The 17,804-nt window shown below is 44.9% G+C and overlaps 1 long non-coding RNA gene and 1 pseudogene across 1 annotated transcript; one reads left to right on the top strand and one right to left on the bottom strand.

Moving 5' to 3' along the window:
• Positions 1–17,804, top strand: part of LOC109773486 (cytosolic sulfotransferase 8-like) — a 73,936-nt pseudogene that overhangs the window by 4,115 nt on the left and 52,017 nt on the right.
• On the bottom strand, positions 1,296–3,981 carry LOC123497141 (uncharacterized). Its single transcript, XR_012203243.1, has 3 exons — positions 2,779–3,981; positions 2,567–2,674; positions 1,296–1,692 (listed from the first exon to the last, which is right to left on the bottom strand). It is a non-coding gene; the product is annotated as an uncharacterized lncRNA (long non-coding RNA).

Raw genomic sequence — 17,804 nt, 5'->3', positions numbered from 1 at the left:
ATACCCTTTCTATAGTGATGGTTAAATCCAAATTTCTTGCTCAGCTAGAATGACACAATATTGAAAAGTAGGGAGGTTTAGACATTGACTCTGAGAAAACTGTAAACACCATTAGTTGGGAGACACTAGTAGAAAACAGGGTACTAGTCCCGGTTCTAGAGGGCCTTTAGTCCCATTTCTGGAACCACACTACAAGAAATATGTCAACTTGTGACCTTGACTATTGGTCACTGAAAGGTCATTGTTTTTCATTTGCGACCTTTTTGTGACCAAAAACAGAAGGTCAAAAGTTGGCGGTCATAAACTGAAATTAACGACCTTCTCTGTGAGAAGGTCGTAGACGTTTACGACCAAAATATGCCTACTGTTTTGTTTTGGTCACTAGCAGCCTCCCCAGGCCACGTAGGCATCCGACGTGGCAATCTAATGTGTCACAAGAATCAGCCCGGTCCAATTCGATTTTCTACATGGGCCTAGCCCAACAATTCGGCCTTTTTAATGTATTTTTTCCTGTGCTTTTATTAGCTACATGGGTCTGACCCAACAATTCAGCCCTATTGATTTCTTTGCGTGGCCCTTTTAACAACAGATTTTCTTTTTGATCATGTATTTTTCTGGGCCATTTCTTTGCTGGGCCTCCCATGTTTTTCCCTCAAAAATAATTGTCCAATATAACTTGGGCCTAGCCCAGTTCCGAAAAAATTAATCCAATCCAAATTTTTTTACTATGCCATAGACATTACAACTCATCACACCACATGCTATCTTGGGCCTAGCCCAGTTCTGATACATTTTCAAAGCAACGTGCAATGTTATTATATTACAACCATTCATTCCAGCAATACATATCTTTACATCCCGGGAACAGTAAGTGCCAAACAAAACTATTCTATGACAAAGAAAACTAAAACAGAAATACCCTACACTAGACTTGGATGAGGAGCTCCCTGGGGGCTGCGCGTCACCTGCAAAATGTCAGCAGAATGGCTAGCAGAACAATAGCAGCAAAATGTCAGCAGCAAGCACTAAGGCCGGACCGTTGAGATGGTGATTCCTGTGGCTTTCTCCTCCACATGTCAGCAGCAAACTAAAGAAACTTAAGAAATAGTACATTTACTTTATCAGGTTTGAAACATTTCAAACTTAAGAAATGAGAACAGACAATAAATCATCAGGTTTGCAAGCTAAAGCAGTACATAAAGCAACTTCTGCGAGGCACTAAAGTTCTAGAATACCAAGATATAGTACATTTACTTTATTTATTTATTTGCTATTGAAAAAACAACAGTAATGTGAGCAGGATTGATGAATATGGCATGAAACACCAGCAATGTGAAACTGGACATACAGGAAGAACACAAAACAGAGTAAAATTGTTTCAGAAAGGGCAAATGGGCACCTTAGCGACATCAGGGTCAGTATATTTCCTTGGAAATATCATCATAACCCTGCAAAGAACAATGTGCATCAGACAAGTAACCACTTTATGCTACAACATCATCAGGATTAAAACAACATATTGATACTCAGTGCTGGATGAGACTATACACAATACCACTACGACAGAATAGGCCGCCACACGCCGGGTGCGCCATCTTACACGATCCGTCCTCAAGAAACCAGTAGCGCTGCTAGCTCCCTTGGCCCAGCTCCTTGCTGTGGAGGATGGCCGAGACTCAGATGCGGAGCTCCCTGCACATGACATATTGTATCAATGCTTGCAGCAACAACAACAACTCACATACCATAGAACTTGTGTAATAGTGTATTAGCAGCCCAAAGGAGGCATTACAAAATTCTCAAAGAATGTTGCCAAAGGGATTAACCTCACAGCAACCTGAATAAACTACCACTGTTACCACTGTAGTAGCACCACCATCCATCCAACCAACAGGATATAACAAATACCAAGTCAGGCAAGACACGCAGATAACTATGTTTGTGCAAATCAGATCTTCTGCATATAACAGTACATCCTATTCAAAAGAATACACATACCTCAAGCTATGTAACTACTGAAAGAAGAGGAAATGAATGCAATTCTATATACACAAAAACACATTTAGCAGTGTTATACACAGCAAAACTTTAGTATTTTGTGGTACAATGAAAGAGCAGTTCAGTTGAAGAATTTTGATTGCCATTCTCAATTTTACTACTTAAAGACATAATGTAACAAATACTGGATACTTCACAGCAAGCAAATAGTGCAGTAAATTCACTGGTCTATGGATACGATCACAGATTCACATGAGGTGTGCGTGGAATATAGTGCAAATAATAGCGGAAATTTAAAGAAGCTCGCTTCTTAACAAAGGCCTACCAATCACTTCAACCTAACCTAAAAATAACAGTACATAGACTGTTCCATTACATAGTACTGCTATGTAATTGATACACAAAAGAAGATACATCTCCCATGTTCAGCAATCAGGATCAACCATGAAGCTTTCACTACTCCTACATCAGTAAGCTTTTACTACTCCTGTTGCTAGTGTTCTAAACCAACAGAGCAATGCTATAGGAGTAGAAAAGGGAACTAGGGGTAGGAGAGGGAGCCGTTCACCGGAGAGCTTGTGGTCGCCGCCATACACACCCGCCATCACGCCGGTCGCCTCAAGAAGCACGGCTGTGCTGGAGATGCCACCAAACGTGCGCAAGAGCAGAGCACCTGCTGCATCCAAATCCAAATCGAACAAGAACAAAAAAATTAGGAATGGTTGTAACCATGCTTTTCAAGGCACACAATACAAAAAATCACAAAGAATGAGACGACACCTTTCCTGATCTGCTTCCCGTACTTGGATCCAATGTTGGCCGTGTTCCGTGTTGAGGAGCTCAAGTTCAATGTGTAGCCACAGTATCCACAGCTGCCAGTAAGAAACAAACAACACACATCATCAAACTGGACATAGATGCTTTATATACAAACCTGAAGCTACCGTCCTACTTTTTGAACAGGAACGTCGTGTGGTATATAAATGACAGTTCGGTGCTCTCCGTACACCTTTAAAAGTTCAAATCATGTCATAGAATATTTATTTATGTGTAACTTCACCGGTCGATGCAAGATATTCTACTCTTCACGCAACAATTTTCTCCTGCTATACGAATGTGATCTACGGCAAGTTAGCAGGTATGTTCTATAATCCAGCAAACGCAGCCTCAACTGCTGGTTCGGTTATGTTCTATAATCCACCAAATACCAAGCACAGCAGCAGCATTACGTGACATTGCGTGTCTCGAGTCAATGCGAAGTAGAACAGCAGCAACTAGTGCAGGGTGGCGCTTTTAAGAGCCAATCACGGTGGAATCTTACATAAACGACAGAAGGGCGTGTTGCTCAAGTAAGTTTTCACGCATGTCAGGTTGCGTTGTCGACCGATCGCTGGGAATATTCTTCACACAGACACCCCCAATGCATCTGCATCTCCAGCATGTGCACTGCACACTAGCATAGCAGCCGGCAGCACCGCTCATTTTCGATGAATGAAAATAAAATACTGTTGACAGCAGAATTGCATAAACATACCCTGATCCACACTACTATATAGCTATATTGTCACTAGTAGTAGTAGTATCTTGAGCTTGCGTCGTACGGACATGTTCTATTTTAACATGTACGCTGAATCCTATTCCATATACTGTATGATACTGCTGCTATCCATCCGGTACCAACAGTGGGCTGGCTAGTGGAGCAGTTAGGCTCTGAGAATACTCTACTCCACATCCTAACAGGCATCTACATCTGTAGATGTGGACTGATCATCTATACGTTCGTCCCTGTGTCCTAACACAGGGGCATACGTTAGCCTGATTCGAGCAATCCAAACTTCACCAGATAATTTCCCTGCCAAGAAACCTGAACATAGCCTGCCTGAAAAAACACAGCGCAAGCTGAATCCTAACGAACATGCGCACAAACAGCACGCCAAGCAGCACACATCAACGATTTACTGGGCACATCGGCCCAGCAAAATCAAACCAGACCAATCCGCAGGTACAGGATCTGGAGGGGGAGGGCGGCGGGGCCGGCGACACACCTGTGAGGTCTTGACGAAGAACTGCATCTTCCTGCTGCTCGTGCGTGCGGGAGGGAGTCAAGATGGTCGCGTGAGAACGACGGAGCAGGAGCGGAAGCAGACGAAAACAACGGGTGGGTGTCTGCGGCTCGGATCCGGAAGCCGGACCTCCATCAAGGTTGCGGCTCACCTCGGCGAAGACGTCGGCAAGGCCGCCGGGGTGTGGGTCGGAGCGGAGGACCTCAGGCGTCCATGGCGGCCTCCTTGCACAGAGAAGTACAAAGGGGATTGACACTTGAGAGAGAAAAAAGGGAGACACAAACAGAGGGAGGACGAAGAGCGGGGGAACACGTCGACCTGCGGGACTTCGGTAGACGGCGGAGCTGCTCCGGCAAGGCGCGAGGCCGAGGCAGCGGAGACCGAGGCTGGATCGCGTTGGATCTCCCTCCCTCGGGTTCTTCCCTCCCTTCTGGTGAGGGAAGGAGAGGGGCGAGAGGAGGAGGGCGTGAGGGATCGGATCTCTTCTGATGAGAGGAGGGGAGGGGAGGGCAGAGGTCGTGGCCGGCGGCGAGGTGAGGGAGACGGGGGCGGTTGGTGGCGGTGCGGCGTAGGAGACCGCGAGAAGAAGGGCGTGGGGGAGGCCATGGACGGCGGGACGGCGGGGTGGTCGGTGAGCAGCGCGGCGGCGGGTAGGGTTTGGGAGGGAGACGAGGGTGGGATGGGATCGGGGTGGGTGGGATACGAGAGGGAGGGATGGGATCGGGGTGGGTGGGGCCATGGGGTTTCCCTTTTCAATTCATTTTTAATTTTTTTCTATAGATAGATGGATGGATGTGGGGTGATGGATGGATGGATGAGCGCCATGTCATCGATCCGTGTCAAACCAACTCCACCAATGGGAAGAGAGTATATGTGATTTGTGTTTTTTGTTTTGTTTTTCTTCTACTTTTACACATGAAAGAATCAAAAAAATGGTCTCATATTGCGCACAAGGGTGCATATTGGAATGGCAAACAATGTTGCCTAAGGAGGTTTTCATTTTCTTTGGACGGAAAAATCATTTTCTATTTTCCGAGTGCCCGAAATGAGTTTTTTTGTGAAGGACCTACAATATATTTATTGCAAAATTGGACCAAATCAATTTTATAAAATACTAGGCCATATTTAATGCACAATTGACCAAATGGTTGGGTGTCAAAATCTTTTATTCACCTCTCGTAAAAAAGACAAATTCCTGCTGATTCAGTTGGAAGCGGGTAATATTTGAACTGTGGCTACCTCATAGTTTGCTCTTTATTTTTTCCAAAAATCATTTCTAGGTACATAAGTATCTATTTAATCAGAGAAACATCAAAACTTTTCCAAAATTCAACCACTAGCTAGGAACTGTCAAGCCCGTCGTTTTGACCGCATTTTGAAACGGGCATAAAAAATTCAAAAAAAAATCAAAAAATTGGAAAACCTTCGCATTGTGTCATTATATGTGACCAAGCTTCTAGGAAAAATAATAAACTTGTAATACGGCAATTATTTTAAAAAGTGTTCTCAGAAATGAGCTATCATGCGTGAAGATTCATGCCTTTTAAGTCAAATGATCAATCTTATGGCCACATTCATGGCATAGTTTGTTCAAATGATCTCATATTGTGCACAAGGGTGCATCTTGGAATTCCAAACAATGTTGCCTAAGGGATTTTTCATTTTCTTTGCACGGAAAATTCATTTTCCATTTTCCGAGTGCCCGAAATGAGTTTTTTTTGTGAAGGACCTACAATATATTTATTGAAAAATTGGACCAAATTAATTTTATAAAATACTAGGCCATATTTAATGCACAATTTACCAAATGGTTGGGTGTCAAAAGTTTTGAGCCACCTCTCGTGAAAAAGACAAATTCCCGCCGATTCAGTTGGAAGCGGGTCAAATTTGAACTGTGGCTACCTCATAGTTTGCTCTTTATTTTTTCCAAAAATCATTTCTAGGTACATAAGTATCTATTTAATCAGAGAAACATCAAAACTTTTCCAAGATTCAACCACTAGCTAGGAACTGTCAAGCCCGTCGTTTTGACCGCATTTTGAAAAGGGCATAAAAAATTCAAAAAAATTCAAAAAATTGGAAAACCTTCGCATTGTGTCATTATATGTGACCAAGTTTCCAGGAAAAATAATAAACTTGTAATACGGCAATTATTTTAAAAAAGTGTTCTCAGAAACGAGCTATCATGCGTGAAGATTCATGGCTTTCAAGCCAAATGATCAATCTTATGGCCACATTCATGGCATAGTTTGTTCAAATGATCTCATATTGTGCACAATGGTGCATCTTGGAATTCCAAACAATGTTGCCTAAGGGAGTTTTCATTTTCTTTGCACGGAAAATTCATTTTCCATTTTCCGAGTGCCTGAAATGAGTTTTTTTGTGAAGGACCTACCATATATTTGTTGCAAAATTGGACCAAATCAATTTTCTAAAATACTAGGCCATATTTAATGCACAATTGACAAAATGGTTGGGTGTCAAAAGTTTTGATCCACCTCTGGTGAAAAAGACAAATTCCCGCCGATTCAGTTGGAAGCGGGTCAAATTTGAACTGCAGCTGCCTCATAGTTTGATCTTTATTTTTTCCAAAAATCATTTCTAGGTACATAAGTACATATTTAATCATAAATACATGGTTTGGTGGCGATACGTCGAGGTTTGTACGGTGGCCGAGGGCCCCAACTCTAGAGCGCGTAAACTCGCATGCCCGCCGCGTGGTCACCGTGTGATTGTGCCGTTGCCATGTGTTCTGGGTGGCCTAGGCATGTCTAGTGGGTTGGGCACTCCCCAGGTAGGTGCTAGGAAGAAAATCACAACATAAGATTCTCACGAGGAGACCGATCGATGCTCAAACATGAATAAGCAGCCAAGTGTTTGATTAGCGGTATGGGAAATGCACATGGCTAATGGGCGTGAGTTTTGGCTGAGGATGATCAGTTACTAAGAAGACCATCTTCACAAATTTTCAGCTCAAAAGGAGGAGCCTAGGTGGTACTTGCTTTGCAAAAGTACCACACTGGACATTAATACGAATGTTGAAGCTGGGCTCAAAATAATGAATGGATTGAGCTGGCATTTGGTGGAGGATGGTTATTTGGGCATAGGAAAGCACCATAGAAAATGGATACCATTTGGACATGCCAAAGTGGTACTTCCTTCACAAAGTGTTTTTCTAAACAAAATAGGAAAATGAATATTTTTGAATTATTTTTAAACTAGGCAAGGAAGGTTTTTTTACATATTTGACGAATATATGACCCAAAGAATTTATGAGATTTTTTTGGGAATTTTTGGAATGACAGAAATATAGGTTGCTTCACAACCTAGGGCAAAACTGCCACATGGACATGACACATAGGCAAAACTGATGAGGTGGCGCCTAGTCATAGCAACCCACCACAATTTACAAGGTTATGACCATCTATATTGGTCATGATCAGCTAGAAATGAGGCAGCAGACCAGTGCTATCTGCTTTATGACCATTTCATGTAAGGAAATTACGACCTTTCTGACTAAAATGGTCGTTATAATTTAGGGTTTGGAGCCCCCCGAACAGCTTTTGACCAATTGGTCTGAAATAGTCATAGATCTATGACCAATTCTTCCAGGGTCACTGACAGAAGGTCACTAGTTGACATATTTCTTGTAGTGCCAGAACAAAACAAATGGGACTAAAGCCCAAAATGTTCAGTACCGATTTGCTTACGAACCGGGACAGAAGGGCTCCACGTGGCCGATGCGGGGTGCCCGGGCAGGAGGACCTTTAGTCCCGGTTGGTAACACCAACCGGGACCAAAAGGCAGCCACGCACCAGCAGCTCGCAGGGGCTGAGGTTTTTGTTTTGAGGGGGGGAGTTAGGGGTTTTGGAGGGTCAATTTAGGGGTTTCATATTGTGTTAGCTAGCTAATAGAGAGAAGTGACCTCTCTTTCTTCGTGCTTGATCGACGCTAGCTACTATACATATAGAGAGAACTCGACACGCTAGCTAGTAAGAAAGTGAAGGAACCATTAATTACACAAGATCGTCATGAACATATACAGAGAGAAGTGACCTCTCTTTCTTTGAGATTAGTCGAACAACAAGTTTTCGTATATCTATCCGACGCTACTGCATATTCCTAAACAGTATAACAGGGCGAGCTGGGAGCCTCCACAAAGCTTTGGCGTTGCTAGCCGTACGATCGCCTGCCTTGACATCTCTTGGGCTGCTGCTCCACGGAACTATCTACTTCACCTGTGGTTGATTGGGCCTGGATTGTTTCTTGGGCCGGTGGACTGGCTTAAGCGGACAAAGTGTATATGAAACACAAACGTAAGTAGCTGTTTCCCAAATTTTGCTAAAAAGAGTTGTTTCTCAAATAAAAAATTAGGTAGCTGCGTGTGAGCGGGGCATTATCTTCTGCCTTTGATCTCAACCTGTCTCGCATGCAAATGGCCACAGACTGCTTCTCAACCCCCCGCTTTGTATTACAAAGCAACCAACATCGATACAGCCAACGATAGGTGTTGGGGAAGAAGCAGCACAGTCACGCTCAAAAAACGAAAGAGAAAACAAAAAAGAAACAAATGCGAACAGCGACGGATCAACGAAAACAATGAGGACCCACAGCCGCTGCGCCCACCGGAGAATTCCACCACACTCCAAGCACTCCGGACCGCCGCATACCAAGCAACACCTTCAAGAAGGATCGCGATGCCGACGACGCTGCTGCCTGGACAAGTCCCATGGTTTCCCCCGGTACGTAGAGGATTGCGGGTGAAGGGGCAAACCCGACGCCCTTCAGGAAGGCACGGCGGTGCCCAAAGACGTCACCGCATCAGTGCCGGACAAGCCGACAAGGATTTCTCCTGACCACCAACCAGCCACGACTCCAGACGATCCATCGTGCGCCACCAAACACGCTGCCCACCAACATGCGCCACCACGGCCGTGCAGTCCCCATCGCCGTCTCATCGTGGCAAACGAAGCGAGACCGGCGGGAACAAAGAAGGCAACCGGGAACGAGGGGCGGCAGCAACAGCAGCCACGCGGGAGGGGACAACCTCCACCGCCCGTGGCGGGAACCGGCCGGACGTAGCAACAGGGGCAAACCAGGCAACCGCGACCAAATCGACCGGGGGAAAGGGGAGGCGGAGAAGTGGCCCATGACCACGACCGGCGCCATGTCGGCCCCAGCTCCCCCACGAAACCATGTTTCGCCCCCGCGTCTTCTTTGTGGGCGGGCCATCTTGTCTGGCTAACGTCTCCACCATCTATTATCTGTATTCCCCAAAACATTTTGCAATAGATGGTGGTTCAAAAAAAAATATTGTTGCTCGTGTTGGCGTCGCAGCGCCACACAACATTGACGCCCCACTGCCTTCCTCCCTCACGTGCGCGTGGCAACGATGACAAGGTCTACCAATATGGGAATCAAGCAGCGCTAATTCTTTTTTTTAGGGGAAGTGACACTATTTTTTTAAACAACGATAAATGATTTGTCTCATCGATTAACTAAGCAGAAAAGATTGCCCGGTTAATTTATCTTACCAATCGTGCCATTGACTATCATGTATGTTCGCTAAACCTATGTTACGTATTCATGCTTTTGTTTCCAAGATATCTTTCATTGACACTATTTATTTAAAAATTAGATTAATCACTTGCCTAATTCTATTTCCTAAGACAATCGCAATATTACATTTTCTATCATTGTCTAATATACGGGTTAGTTCATGCAAGTTTAATTTCTATATTTCGTATTTTAAAAAATTACATGATATTTCATCATTCTATCATAAAATTGGCGGGCGCAGCAACGTGCGCCATCATGGTCTAGTATACAATATAACATTTCTTACAATCCGGCCCTAACATCTAAAATCCATTTCGATTTCCACATGGTATTCTCCGTCTTTATGTATGACGTGTTCAAGAAAGAATCCCGCCAATTCCTCTTGAATTGCTCATATGCGATCATATGGTAGGAGTTCATCCCGCATCTGCCACATCTAATTTAAAGAAGGAGGTCAACACACACACACACAGATATATATATATATATATATATATATATATATGAATGAAACTCAACACAATTTATGGTAATAAAATAAAATTGTGAATATTATTGTTTACGTACTTCAAATTGTTTGTCAGAGTAGCCCCGCTGACAGGTCGCCTTGTAGATGAACTCGCAAACGTAGTATCCACATAAATTATTCCCGCCTTCCTGCCACAAGCACTTTACGAGAAATAGAGTTCAATCAAACCGATAATCAAGGATGATAAATGGTATTGATGAAACTAGAATCAATGAGAGATGTGCGGAAGTAGCTAGTACTACTTACTTTCGGGTGTTTAAATCGCAGCCCCCTCTGCAGTCCCGGAACCATTCCAGTGAAATGTTTCCAAACCCTACCAGACAAAGAAAATAATTACTTGATATCAAGAAATGAACAAAGTTGCCAATATGGTGCGATAATGCTAGATTGAACTTACTTCTGGAGCACTGCAGTCATGTCCGCATAGTCCTGGGGATCTTTACGTCTCAAGTCTAAGATAGTTACTAGTCCCTGGTCAAGCTTAATATCTAGCAGAATAAAGTGGAAGCTGCGCACGCATAACTCATCAATTGCATTACTATAACCTCGAGTAAGCGAAACCGAATATGCACAAGACAGTAACACTCACTTGAAATTGTAAGGAAAGAGTATTTTCCCTTTGTTTTGATTTCGAAGTAATGATTGTAGCAAGTTGTCCTCAGTATCTTAGACTCTGTTTTTAACCGACCATTCATTTACGGTATTTGGGTTAATGAACCCAATGTCATAGATTTGTCCTTTTTTACATTCGACGATCTTCAATCTGCATAATATAGTGAGGATAATTATATATACATGCAATGAAAGAGCTGAGTTATAGAGACTTAATTACAGAAGTAATACTTACAGAGAGTAGCAAGTCATGAGTTGTTTGTCGAGGGCGTCTTGATTGAATAACTGGAATAACTCCACAAATTCAACATGCATCACCTCAGCTCCAACGAGGTCGTGCTCAGCAATATACTGTCGGTCCCAGACTTCCTGCAGGTATCCATGTACCATTCATGCAATCTTCACATCATCGTTGTTAGAGGAGGATGATCAGGTTTGACGAGAGACTTCCTGCTACCTCTTGAGTTTGCGTTGGTTTTTCCCTTGAAGAGGAAAGGGTGATGCAGCAAAGTAGAGTAAGTATTCCCCTCAGCTTTTGAGAACCAAGGTATCAATCCAGCAGGAGACAACGCGCAAGCCACCGAATACCTGCACAAACAAACACCAACTTGCACCCAACGCGATAAAGAGGTTGTCAATCCCTTCACGGTTATTTGCAACGTGAGATCTGATAGAGATGGATAAACAGTAAAGTAATATTTTTGGTATTTTTGGTTGATGGAACGGAAAGTAAAAGATTGTAAAGAAACTAAATAGGAAACTGAAATTGTAGATCGGAAACTTATATGATGGAAAATAGACCCGGGGGCCATAGATTTCACTAGAGGCTTCACCCAAGATAGAAATTATTACGGTGGGTGAACAAATTACTGTCGAGCAATTGATAGAAAGGCGTAAAGTTATGACCATATCTAAGGTAATGATCATGAATACAGGCATCACGTTCGTATCAAGTAGACCGACTCCTGCCTGCATCTACTACTATTACTCCACACATCGACCGACTCCTGCCTACATCTAGAGTATTAAGTTCATAAGAACAGTGTAACGCATTAAGTAAGATGACATGATGTAGCGGGATAAACTCAAGCAATATGATGAAAACCCCATCTTGTTATCCTCGATGGCAACAATACAATATGTGTCGTTTCCCATTCTGTCACTAGGATCGAGCACTGCAAGAAAGAACCCAAAGCTAAGCACTCCTCCCATTGCAAGAAAAACCAAACTAGTTGGCCAAACCAAATCGATAGTTCGAAGAGACTTGCAAAGATATCAAATCATGCATATAAGAATTTAGAGAACATTCAAATAATATTCATAGTAAGCTGATTAGAAATCCACAATTCATCCGATCTCGGCAAACACACCGCAAAAGAGTATTACATCTAATAGATCTCCAAGAATATCGAGGAGAACATGGTATTGAGAATCTAAGAGAGAGAAGAAGCCATCTAGCTACTAGCTATGGACCCGTAGGTCTGTGGTAAACTACTCACGCTTCATCGGAGAGGCAATGGTATTGATGTAGAAGCCCTCCATGATCGAATCCCCCTCCGGCAGGATGCCGGAAAAGGGCCCTAGATGGGATCTCACGGGTACAAAAGGTTGCGGTGGTGGAAAAGTGGTTTCATGGCTCTCCTAAAAGTTTTTGGCATATTTGAGAATATATAGGAGGAAGATCTAGGTCAGGGGGTCACCTCGAGGGGCCCACAAGGTTGGGGGGCGCGCTCTACCCCCCTGGGCGCACCCTCCACCCTTGTGGCCGCCTCGTGGCTCTTCCGACTTGCACTCCAAGTCTCCTGGGTGTCTTCTGGTCCAAGAAAAATCATCGCGAAAGTTTCATTCCGTTTGGTATTCCTTTTCTGCGAAACTCTAAAACAAGGAAAAAACAGGAACTGGCACTGGGCTCTAGGTTAATAGGTTAGTCCCAAAAATTATATAAAATAGCATATTAATGCATATAAAACATCCAAAATAGATAATATAATAGCATGGAACAATAAAAAATTATAGATACGTTGGAGACGTATCACTTCCCGTACTCGTATATGAAGATCTCTACTGCCTCTTACGTTTCAAACTCTACATCATCGCTCAGGTAATCACCAAGATTGGTACCGGGCAGTACCCCCGGATGATTAGCGACGATATCGCTAGACACCTTGAGCGGGGGGCACGATTGCTTCGCCTGTTCGCCGAGCTGGGAAATTGTTTTCCCACTTCTTCGTTGCGCTAATCTTGCATCACTGGAAGTACTTCCCGATCGCCATGCTTCATCATATGTCTTTTTAATACATCGGATATAGTTGGAATCCGGCGGATGCGGTGGTGGTCGCTTCAGGGCATCCAGAGTGCGCTTCGCTTTTAGCAGATCTATAGTTTCCTTCGGAGGTGGAGGTTTCCGTGCAAAATGGGCCTGCACTTCAGCAGCACTGATTTCCGTGTTTTCCTCATCGGTCCTCTCATATGGTAACTTTGGAAGAGGCTTCAGGCTTGGACCAGCTTTGAATTTCTTCCCGCCTCTTGTACTTCTAGCCGCTGGAGCGGTGGCATCTCTCTTCCGCCGTTGCTGATGCGGCAGAGTCCGCTGACACGCAGGAGGCGGTGGAGTGCTCCGACCCGCCGGAGGAGGCGGAGGAGGAGGAGGAGGCAAAGTGCCCTCATGTGCCGGAGGAGGCAGAGGAGGAGGCGGAGTGCCTTGACTCGCCGGAGGAGGAGGCGCCCAGTTTGGAAGCTTGATGTACTCCTTCCTCCATAGATAGGTACTCCTTAAAGCATAAACCAGATGATTCTCCCCTTCACCTGTAGGGTAGTCAAGCTCCAGCTCCTCAAATCCCTCCATTATTTCATCCACCGTCACAACAGCATAGCCATGTGGAATCGGACGACAATGAAAAGTTCCCTCAGCTCGAGGAGGTGCAATAGAGCTGACCGCCACCTTCAAGGTCAGGTTCTGGCATTTCGTCATTAGCTCGCAATGTTCAGCCTCCATGATACTATCCACGGGGTAGCGAGGAGCCATGAAATCAGGCTGAACGAGCTCCATGGAAGCCATGCAGCTTCTCCACTGAGATGGTGGGGTAGCTTCTGGGGCAGCGTCGAACCAAGGATCTTCGTGCCACTGAGATGGTTGGCCGGTAGCTCGCTGGCTCTCAAGTTCCTCTAGCTTTGCTATTCTTGCAGTGACCTTCTGCATTGAGCTTGCTTCCACTTTCCTCTTTCTCTCTTGGCTTTTGTAACCACCACTGTCGGGAAACCGATGCACCCACGGAACGAAGCCTGGTGTGCCTCGTGTTCTTCCAGGGTGCTCAGGATTCCCGAGGGCCTCTGTCAGCTCGTCCTTCTCTCTGTCGGGAATGCACGTCCCTTCCTGCGCTGCCTTCATTGCTGCATGAAGCTTCTTGATGGGTATTGCAAGTTTCTCGTTCGTCCAACGACACTCCCTTGTTTCTGGGTCCAAAGTTCCCCCAACCCCGATGAACCAAGTCCTTGAACAATCTGGCCAGTTCAATGTCACTGGTTGGCCCCTTTAGCAAGCAGGTCTTGCTCAGCTTTGTCCCACAACGGCTGGGCTTTGTAGTAGCCACCTGACCCCGTGTGATGGTGATACTTCTTCTTTGCTGCATTTTTCTTGTTTGTCAGTGACCGTTTCATACCCTACTTCGATTTCTTGTAGGCCACAAATGCGGGTCAGTGATCTCTTATCTTCTCATATCGACCGATGAATTCTGGAGTCTCATTTTTCTCGACAAACTTTAGATTCAACTCTTTCTTCTAGTTCCTGAATAGATCTGCCATCTTCTTAAGAGCAAACGCCTTGACCTTTCGCTCTATAACTGGGTTATTCGGATCCTCTGGCGGCAGGCTGATATTTGTCATCAGCGAGGTCCAAAGATCATCTTTCTTCTATCCTGGACATAAGAAACTTCAGGGTCCTTATTCTTATTCCATTGTTGGACGCTGATCGGGACACTGTCCCTAACAACAACTCCGCACTGATGTACAAATGCGTCCTTGGTCCGCTTGGGAGCAATCGGTTGGCCATCGTTCGCGACTTCTGTGATCATGAACCTTTCTTCCTGGCGCAACCTTTTCTTCGGGCCTCGTCTCCTTACGGAAGTTTGGCTCGATCCAGAGGGCTAAAAGAAGAAAGAAGCATTAATATATGTACATACCAAAACAATAAATGCATCAAGTCAGCACAGGCTTAATTAATATATATACCTCGCCGGACTTTGCAACAGCTCCCTCCTCCATTCGGTCATCGGAGCCGTCATCATGATCTCCTTCCTTCGCCATTCGATCACCAGAGCCGTCATGATCTCCTTCCTCTTCCATTGTTGGATCAACGAAGCCGTCATCCTCTCCTTCCTGACCATTGGTGTCGTTGAGAAACGACAAGGGATCACCTCCGGGGAGGATTATATCCCCCAACAACTGTTCTTGTTCTAAGTCTCTTTCCATAGTTTCTGCAAATATTACAACATGGCAATATACAAACATGAGAGATGGATTAGTGGCAAACATAGACCTATAGCTAATCACAAGAGGAATCATATGCATATATGAGCAATGGATTAGTTGCGGACAGCCTCTCTCATGCATGTCCGACGTCCCCCCTCATGTCGAAGTTATTGGGGAAGGGGTAGATCGACAATGACGCTCTTTCTTATAGGGTTTGGGTGACCTCGATAGTTCGTCGGGCGAGCGGACCGCCTCTCTCTCATGCATGCATGTCCGACGTCCCCCCCTCATGTCGAAGTTATCGGGGAGGGGGTAAATTTTAACTTAGTGAGTCTTTTAATTAACTCATTTTGAATATATGAAAACTTTAACTTAGTAACTTGGTAAGTTATCGGGGAAGTTATCGGGGAGGGGGCTCGGCGTCGCGACAGGGATGGCATCGGGGGCGGCGACGAGGAGCTACATCCATGGATCATTTATAAAAACTTTGTATGAACAAAAAACTTTCTATGAACATCATCGCTCATATATCAATGCATACATCCATGGATCATCATTTCTCATATATCCATGGTCATATATAAAAACTTTCTATGAACAAAAAAAGTTCTATGAACAAAAGACTTTCTATTAACATCATTGCTCATATATCAATGCATACATCCATGGATCATCATTGCTCATATATCCATGGATCATACATAAAAACTTTCTATGAACAAAAAAATCATACATCAATGGACAAAAACAATTCTATGAACAAAAAATAAATCATACATCAATGCATGCATATCCATGGATCATACATAGATCTGCATATACATATACATACAACATCCATACATACATCAGTGGACAAAAAAATGTACGAACAAAAAAAGGCAGAGAGCAGGCCGGGGCGGCGGCGGCGCGCGGCAAGCAGAGCAGGGGCACGGCGCGGCAAGCAGAGCAGGGGCGGCGCGGGGGAAAGGGGGGCTCACTGGGGGAGGCATCGGGGCAGGGGCAGAGGCACTGTGGCGTTGGGGCAGGGCAGGGGCGCGGGGAGCGGCGCCGGCGTCGGGGCAGGGAGAGCGTCGGGACAGAGGGCTTCGAGGGCGTCGGCGAGGGCGTCGACGACGAGGTGGAGCAGCCTGATGGTGTCGACGGGGCAGAGGGCGGCGACGACATCTACGGCGAACTCGCGCAGCCTGGCGGCGTCGACAGGGACAACTGCAGAAATGAAATATGAAAACGCTAAGTGTTGGCTTATATAGCAAAGCCTTTAGTCCCGGTTGGTGGCACCAACCGGGACCAATGCCCCCCTTTAGTCCCAGGTCGTGCCACCAACTGGGACCAAAGGTCAGTTTTCGTCATCCCAAAGGGCGGGAAGCAAAGACCTTTGGTCCCGGTTGGTGACACGAACCGGGACTAAAGGGGGGCATTGGTCCCGGTCGGTGCCACTAACCAGGATTACTAATGAGTCGCCAAGATCGGGCGGGTTACCCGTGAGTCGCCAAGCTCCGAGCGGGTCACCAGTGAGTCGCCACGCTCTAGCCGGGTCATACATCCGGCGGGTTACACCGCGGGGTATATCCCCGACATTAGCCCCTAGTTTAATTTGGATTTATCCATGTTAAACTGATCTACAACATAAACACAAGAATAAATTTGATAGGTTGTGATCCGGGTTACATATTCTTGTAAGCCGGTACTTGATCATCTTTAAGTCCTTGTCATTTCCTCCTTCTAAAAAATCTGGGTCAATAAACCAACTTCATAATCAATGTGCTTGAAGAAGAAATATTGTAAATAAAGAATCCATTTGAGTCGGCCTTCAATGCTCTGACTTGACAAAAATATTGGTCTTTGAAATATTCAACTGATATCCAGCCGGCTTGAAAATATAGAACTTGTCGAGTTATGATTTCCAAAATCGCCGGGTTAAAAAACTGATAATTCAGGGTCATGATTGTTGCCAACGCCGGTTCATAATTGTTGCCAACACCGGGTCATAATTATTGGTGATGACGGGTTATGATTTTTGGTGACGCCAGGTCATGATTGTTGCAGATACCGGGTCAATCTGGTTTGCTCAAAACTGAGAATTTGAAGATATTTCTCCCTTATATCCATATTACCTGTAGCCCCCAAGTCCTGAGCAGAGCAAAGTGATGATTTAAGACTTGCTTCAATATAAATATTACCACTTTGAAGAAATCCATGTTGTTCATCTTAGTCACTAGTAAAAACTGAATATTCCACATATGTAGCCCCCAAGTGCCGGGTTGTCATGCTTGCAGCAACCTGGGACTTGTAATTGCCTTATGCTCGTAAAACTTCAACCAGTGTAGCCCTCAAGGGCCGGGTCATTATGCAATAATGAGCAGGGACTTCGTAAATATGATCATGTATACCTGAGTAGTGACGTGTAGCCTCCAAGGGCCGGCTCAGTAAGATAATACTGAGCTGGGACTTTTCATTGAAAATAACATCATATGATGTAACCCTCGTCATGGGGCTCGAACCCACGTCCACAAGATTAAGAGCTTTGTACTCTACCAACTGAGCAATGAACCCTTCAAAATAATGGATTAAGC

The sequence above is a fragment of the Aegilops tauschii genome, chromosome 2 (genome assembly GCF_002575655.3).
Source record: "Aegilops tauschii subsp. strangulata cultivar AL8/78 chromosome 2, Aet v6.0, whole genome shotgun sequence".
Classification (NCBI taxonomy): Eukaryota; Viridiplantae; Streptophyta; class Magnoliopsida; order Poales; family Poaceae; genus Aegilops; species Aegilops tauschii.
The sequence above is the reverse complement of the archived record's forward strand: the minus strand, read 5'-3'. Positions and strand labels throughout refer to the sequence as shown.